This window comes from Mastomys coucha, unplaced genomic scaffold (assembly GCF_008632895.1).
Source record: "Mastomys coucha isolate ucsf_1 unplaced genomic scaffold, UCSF_Mcou_1 pScaffold22, whole genome shotgun sequence".
In the NCBI taxonomy this organism is placed as follows: Eukaryota; Metazoa; Chordata; class Mammalia; order Rodentia; family Muridae; genus Mastomys; species Mastomys coucha.
Genome location: NW_022196905.1, coordinates 55,330,185 through 55,338,355, shown reverse-complemented (window position 1 = coordinate 55,338,355; position 8,171 = coordinate 55,330,185).

Here is an 8,171-nt window from a genome sequence, read left to right as displayed (position 1 = left end):
TATATATATATATATATATATTTCCATGCTTCCCTCTTACTCTTGATAGCTACATAGTTGGCCACAATTCCATGATTAAAGAAGCCATTGTGTCACTGTACCCTCAGTAGGTTATAAATCATCTCCTTTCTATGTGAAGATTAGAACAGAAATGGGACTTCATCACTTTTGTGGATGGTGGCTTCAGATTAGGTGAAACACACAACTATTATATTTTCTTAGCTATCAGAATATCTCTGGCTTGCTGTGGTTGAGGGAATATGTGTCGTTTTCCTCAAGAACATCCATCAAACAAAATTATTAAATCAACATGCATCATTTCATATAATAGAACTAAATTCACTGTTATATAATATAATTCTGGGATTGATTTTCCCTGCACTGAGAAATAAACAACTTGGCTCTGTGCTTATGGTTATGTAACAGCAGGAGATCATTATCTTGTGACAAAACACTATTTTATTGACATTGTCTCTAATCGTTCCCTTGATATGATATATACAATATAATATACATTCAATTTAGAAAAATTCTGTTCACTCCATACTGACACAGATCTGTCATTACAATTTATTTTACAAACAACATTTGAATCCAAAGGATATTCACTCACTTCTGCTATGTTCACTTTCTGCTTATGACATGTAGCTCTAGTACAGTGCTGATGCTAATTTATATTCACATACCAAGTGCTTTGAGGATTGACCCTAACACTAGTCCTTGCAGTCTCTCCAATTGGAGTTCATCATCAATGAAACAGAGACAGTAACAGAATCACAGTTCACATTATATCGTCTCATTGATAGAGATTATTTGTGTAATTTATTCAGAATGCTATCCGACGTGTATTTGGAGCAATATGATCAACACTCAGTTTATAATTTTAATTTATTATTTGTACAGACCAGAACAATGTATTTAAGTTGTCTAAGCTACTAATAATACCCACTACCTTCAAATTACTTCTAGTATAAAATATGTTGATATTTATAAATGTTACATTTAAAACATACCTGAGAATATTCCTAGTGTAAATGATCCATAGCACTTTTGGAGAACTCTGAAAAAGTTGTTGTTAGGGTGTTTACGTATTACAAGGAAATTTTATGTTGCTTTTTAAGAATTTTGTTCCCAAATGAACTACATATTGCTCAACATTTTCTGTTTTCTCCTCTCAGGTTTTTATTTTTACTCTGCTCCAGCCTGCCTGTGTCTGAGAGACAATCTACTGATCACATGTCTGCGTATTTGTTTTATGGCATCCCAGTGAGTTTAGCACAAAGCAGACACATACAAAATGTGAAAGAGCAGAGATGGAGGAATTTTTGTCAAACTTTCCAGAATAGCCCCGGGGTGGGGGTTGCAAACACACCCACATAGCCACACCCCCACGGCAGTCAAAGGTAAGGGAACTTTGAGTATATGTTATCTTGACTACCTTCACCAAGCTACTAGGAAATACATGAATCTCTCTCCTCACAATAGCCTGTCTGCCCTCAGGTTCTGACAACCAGTTCATCTCTTTTCATTTAAACCTAGGAGAGAGTTTTCTGGGTGATCCAATTTTCCTATTGTACAGGTATCTGTCGAAAATAATTGTAGAATATCCTATATATGGGACATGTTAAGATAAGAAGGAACTGAGAAGAGATATCCATTCCAGTGACTTTTAGAACAGAATATCCTTCAATGATTTACTTTACCAAGTCATAGCTCCAGTGGCTAGAACACAAAGTCATCAACCTCCAAGGGACTTCATCTGGGATTTAGATGTACACTATGCAACTAAAACTTGATCTTCCATACATACTTTTCTAGACTTCTGATTAGGAGAATGTTCACAAATTCTAGGTGTCTGTTGTCCCTTCCTGCCTAAACAAGGTAAGAAATCCACATGGATTTGTTATAGAGGGGAATACTGTCTTCATATAATAGAACTAAATTTCACAGACAATTTCCTAATAATTGTGCAATGAACTGGCTTACAAAATCAGGGAAGTAGTAACAGCCAGAAAAACACACTATTGCTTGCTATTTTCCCTAGCTCACCCTTTTTGGAAAACACCTTTATTATGTTATGTTGAGAGCTAGTGTGAGCATGACATCTGCTTGGCATCCAGACCCCTAGTCAACCATGAACTCAGATTTGTGTAAATAGTTATTTCTACAGTGTATGAAAATGTAAAGTGCTTTAGAGAGGTGAGTTTTATGCATTCTAAACTTCTTCATAGTGTGCAGGGTTCTGAATGAAGTGCCTGTTTTATGTCTAATAGTTTTCAGTATGTAAGCATTTATCACTCTTCACAATAAAAAATTCCAAAAAGTGCTAAAAAGCAAGCATGGCTTTTGGGAATATGAGGTTGGTTCAGCATTTACTTGGATTTCACAAGCTAATGGAGACATAGATTTAAATTGTAAAATAGATGCAATTATCTTTTTTAACAGTCACAGTAACTCTTTTTGGCACCTAATACTGTAATTATAGACATTATGTTCAGAACAAACTTTCATTTTTTTTTGACCGGCTAGAAGATGAAAAGATGCACAAGGACTTCCTGTTGTTAGTCTCCCTTCTCATCTCTTCATTTCTCTTTACATCTGAAATTATGACCCAAATGGGATTTATGCTTCATTATATATGACATATTCTTCTCCTTAGAGGAATAATCAAAACATGCCTTCATAGAGTAAGGCTAATTTTTAGTTCTGACTTGAAATTTATTGTTTGGCTGCTGATCATAATCTTTCTAAATAATAGGAGGTGCCAAGATATTGCAAGTTTAGATAGGGTAAATAAATAATCATGCAAAATAATCATAGTAGAAATGGAACAATTCCTAATAATAGGATATAACAAATCAGACATGTTAGGAATAACAAAGTGCATCCCAAGACATGAAAGAGATTCTTTAGCAGGAATGTAAAGGAAATATAAAAACGTGTTTCTGTCATTTGGGAGCTTAAGTTCCTTAGAAGCAGTCAATGCAATTCTTTGTCATTCACATAAGTTTATCTTAGTAGAAAAATAATAACAAACCCCCAATCATCAAACAAAGAAGTGTGCTTTGTTGTAAATTATTCTGGAATACCTGCTTATCTCATATGTCCTTCTTTAGCTTTTTCCATACTTCCTACCTCCCGGGTACCCATTGATTTTACACGTACTAGTAGTGTGCTTATGAAGACTAAGAAAACTCTGCTTCTCATAGAACTAAAATCTGCTTAGTTAAAATGAATATCTTCTTTAATTTGGTTTGGGGTGACAATCATACATGTATTTGGGTTATAGTATAGATAGATCAAGAAAATAAAGAAAGGCAGATCCTGTTTAGGAAAAAGAGTCACTAAAATATAATGGGTAGGAAGATTTTAACAGTTAAAGAGAAAATTTAGATTATTTTCCATTCATTTTTTAAAGTATCTTTTAATTACTTAAAAACTCTTAATTGTGGAAAATCTTTTTGTAACATGTAAATTGTGGGGAGCTGTGAATTTTGAGAGGCATTCGCCATGACAAGATGGCGCCTAAACAACTGTTTGCGCATGTGCGTAGAGAACTGTTTGCGCATGTGTGTAGAGTGAAAAGACGCCATGTCACGGCCCATCCCGGGGCGTTATGTAGGGTAATGAGCAAACAGCCAATCATGAGCAGACATGCCACGCTGTGGGCAGATACCCTGCACTGTGGTGTATATAAGCAGTGCGGATTTTGGGTTCGACCCTTTTTCACTATGGATGGAGACAAATAAACAGTTGCTGCAGAAGGAACCTAGTGTCCGCGTGTCTTCTTCCCGGCGAGAGGACCACGCGGGCTACAGTAAATAATTTTATTTTACTCTCCATACCATTTACTATCACAAAAGTGATTCATATTTTAGTTTTCAATTTTTTCTCCTTATCCTATGAAATTGCAAGAAGATTTTAAAAAACACAAAGGCCAGTAACTGTGTTCTAGAGCAAAAGTTTATACTTTATACCAGTGTTAGTAATTATTAACTAATCGATATTTACCATGCCCAACAAACCTGGGAGAATGAGATTTAATCATGTATTCCTGAGTGTATTGTCAAGAAATTTTTTTCTTGGGCAAAGTTTAAACACATAATCATCATCACCATCACCATCACCATCATCATCATCATTATCCTAACCATGTAGAAGATGGGAGGATTTGAAGATTTGCAGATGTTCAATCTAAATCTATGATATTGCAGTAAAATAATCTATGTGGTTTCTTTCCTTGTGTTACATCTTATATTAAATAAATGTTGTTCAAGGAAGGAAACTATTGTGTCTTATGAATTGATTGAATCCAGGATATGTTACCAAGGAAAGAGTTTTGATTTCTGTAGTTACTATTCCGTATTTTAATAGTTAGTTTTGATTGCTTGTCTGCTTTCTCTTTTGTGAGATGAGAAATACTGGGGCACTGATCTTCCAGCACATTGGGCTGACCTCCTGCCTTCTTTCAGGAATACCGTCTGCTGAAGTCTTCTGCAGATGAATATCGCAGTCTTCTCTTTGTTGTCTTCAGTTCTTACTACTTTCACCTCTTCTGGCTTTTAACACTACTGATCTAGCTCTGCAAGGTCTAACATATGGCATGTTACTCTTCTGGGAAAGAATTTTTTTTGCCATATGACATCTGGGATTCAGCTAAATTGCCTGAAAGTCTCCAGTTTTGTGTCCTTATAAATGATGAACAAGGCTGTCGTGCATCTGCTTGTTTTCCCTTCAGTTGGCTGCAGGGTGTTTGCTCACACTGGACTCCTATACACCTTTCTCAGTGCCTACTTCTCTGACTTTTCTTTAAAATTTTCTTAAAATGCTCTTAAAAAGTCAAAAGCCTGTGTTAATCACCCTATCCTGTTTTATAGAGACTCTTTCCTCTTGTGTCCTAAGATATTACTTGTCTCCTACATGAATTATATGAATGTACTGAAACTATAATATTCTTCTAGCCTACATTTAAAAACTCAATATTTGCAATTAATCAATATGAGCAAGCTGTTTTTCTAGATATTTATAGTTATGAGCAACTTTATCCCTAATATCACTGAACCTATATACATCTAAATACTTCACATGCATTGATCGTATTAAAATTGGTTATATTTTTATGTTTTTCATACTCATAAAAGCATAGTTTTATCACCCTCTCCCACTCCTAGCAATTTCTTCCTCTCTCCCCAAAACACCATTTCTACTCATGTTTTCATTCCCTTCCTTTTCTTTCTTCTGTGAGTCAGTGTATTTCATTGGGGAGTTTACAGGAACGTGTGTCTCTGTTTGTTGTCAAGAGCGTAATTACATTACTAATGGCTACACTACTAGGGAAAATTCTTTCCGCCTCTTGTCAATCGTCAACTTCATAGAAATTCTCAGTAAGAGGTGGATGTCATGACAGCTCTCCTTTAATGACAGAGTATTTCTTGACCGGGCTAGTGTTGTATAGATCTTGTGTAAGCAATGGCAGCAGTTGTACATGAGTATAACGTCTAAAGCAGGCTCAAAAGTAGGAGAATAATGCTGTTCTGCTTCCTCTAGCTCTTATATTCTGTCTCATCCCCTTTTCATTATATCTCATAAGCATTGAGGATAGAGATACAAATGTCTTCTTTGTGATAAGCAATTCAATTTAAAAACAAACAAACAAACAAAAACAAAACAAAACAGTTCCAATCACTGTTGATCATTTTAGAAAGAAGGTCATATAACTAAAAATCACTGTAGCCACTAATCTGTGAGCACAAACATGTATTTAGAATGGAGTTTCTTGGATATGTTCTATTTGGCAAAGTGAGAATAAAAGCTTCAACATTGTAGTCACATGCTTTTGATCAGGATTACTGTAGTAAAAGGAAATTTCCTCCTGTGGAGCAGGCATCATTCCAATCAAGAAAGTGTGTGCTACCTGGAAAATGTGCTACCAGACTTCTTACCACTGAACCAGTTAGGTTCAGCTTACCTGGCTGATTGGTATTGGTGCATTTACCATCTAGAGTTGAACAAGACTGTTGATAATGGTTTCCTCCCATGCTCCAGAAGCATATATAGGACTAGGGAGGAAAGATGGTGATTTCATCATGTTCTCAAACCCAGGCACGTGTCATGTTCAGCAACAGGTTCTTACTATCTAGTATTCGAACTTACCTTTCAATCAGATGAAACAAAAACAATAAATGGACAAGAAAAGCGAAGAGAGTGACCAATGTCACAAAGATCATATGGGTGATGAGAGAGGACCTTTCTGAGAAGGTGTGCATGAGATAGTATCAGAAGGAAAATGTCAAAGGACAGACTCTACAAGAATGAAAGTATTCAAGTGAAGAAAAGAGACCACAGAAGAATCAATGAGAACTTGGTGAAAAAGAATGATGAAGAGCAAGTCTCTCAACCCACATAGTGACTTTGACCATATTAAAACATGGGGACTTGAGTCACCTTGTAGAAAGAAAGTTTTCAAAATTTCAGGGATATCTGAAATAATACAGTTTGTCATTTCCAAAGATCTCTCTGGACTTCCTTAAATTTTATGCTGACAGGGTATTAAGGAAAACAAAGCAAAGAGAGAGAAAAGGAGCTATTTCTGAGATCTGAGATACATTAGAGAGGTGGTATTAACAAAGGCCTATAACTTAGAAATTGCACAAGCTACTCAAATATTAGCTGCAGAGGATGAGATAAAAATGCAATTCTACAATTTGGCTGAATGATTATGCAAATTAGTTTTATGGTTATAGAGATTGGAAAATTATGAAAATGATCATTTACATCAAAGCTGTGAAGAAAGAGGGTAGTAGCTATTGAATTTTATATGTGAAACTTGAGATTTTAGTGGAGATGTCAAAAAGCTGTCTTAATCTAGGTATTTGAACCTTAGATTAGGAATTCCAGGTTATAGTCAGAAATTGAAAGTCTTTGGCACTTTGGTATTTATCTGAAAAGAGGAGGCCTAATATCTACTTGCTAAGGGAAGATATAGTATTCAGGATGAGGCAGGAAAACATTTCAGGAAATATAGAGGGGCCAATTGTGACCATGAAGGAATGTGTGTAAGGGATCTTGTTTAGCTTGCCAGAGTTAGTTCTTATCCATATCCTGTGGGAATCCTGACAAAAAAGGCTGAGGTATGTCAGCTAACTGGAATCCCCGATGAAAACTCTGATTGTGAGTAGACCTGAAAATATATCAGAACTTTCAGTCTATCTACCTGTCAAATTCTTTTTATTTTATTTTGTTTCATTAATTTTGTTTTTTCCAGACATGGTTTCTCTGAATAGCCCGGCTGTCTTGGATCCCACTCTGTAGACAAGACTGGCCTTGAACTCAGAAATCCGCCTGCCTCTGCCTCCCAAGTGCTGGGATTAAAGGCATGCGCCACCATTTCCTGGCCCACCTGTCAAATTGTTGGCTTATGCTAAACGCTCTTCTTTAGGACTTCTCCAGGCAGCCCTCCATTCACAACTCTACTTTCTTCTTTTATCATTGCTATTTTTATTGGATATTTTCTTCATTTACATTTCAAATGTTATCCCATTACCCTAGTAGACCTTGGATACTGGCTCTGTACCTAGTCCCACAACACCCAGAGGAAGTTCAACTTCCAGGTGCTCTACCACACCAGGATCACAGGGGAGGAGGCCACAACATCTGCCCCAACATCCAGAGGAACTGGGACCCCCAGGATTTAGGGACACAGGAACCTCCACCAGTCCAGTGGCATAGGTTCCTTCCAATTTGATCCTGCACCCGGATCAGACTTGGGGCACTGGCTATGCATTCACTCTTACAACATCCAGAGGGAACCTGACTCCCAGATACTCTGAAGGGCCAGGATTACAGGATCACAAAGGAAACTCCACTCCAAGGAGATCAGACAAACACAGTAGCACTGGAGCTCTGACACAGTCAAGATCACAGCTAAAGCCATAACGTCTTTCCCAACACCCAGTGTAACTGGGACAACTGCAGGAACCAGGGAAACACAAAGTCCTGCCCATCCAGAGGCATGCATTCCCAGGCCTCTGGCTCCCAACCAACTCCTGCAACACCTTCAGAAAGCTTGACTCCCTGGAGCTCTGACACAAAAAGATCTCAGGAGTTTGGTCATACTAGGATTTCAGGATCCCAGAGGCAGCAGGACTCCCAGGAGCTCTGACACACACTGG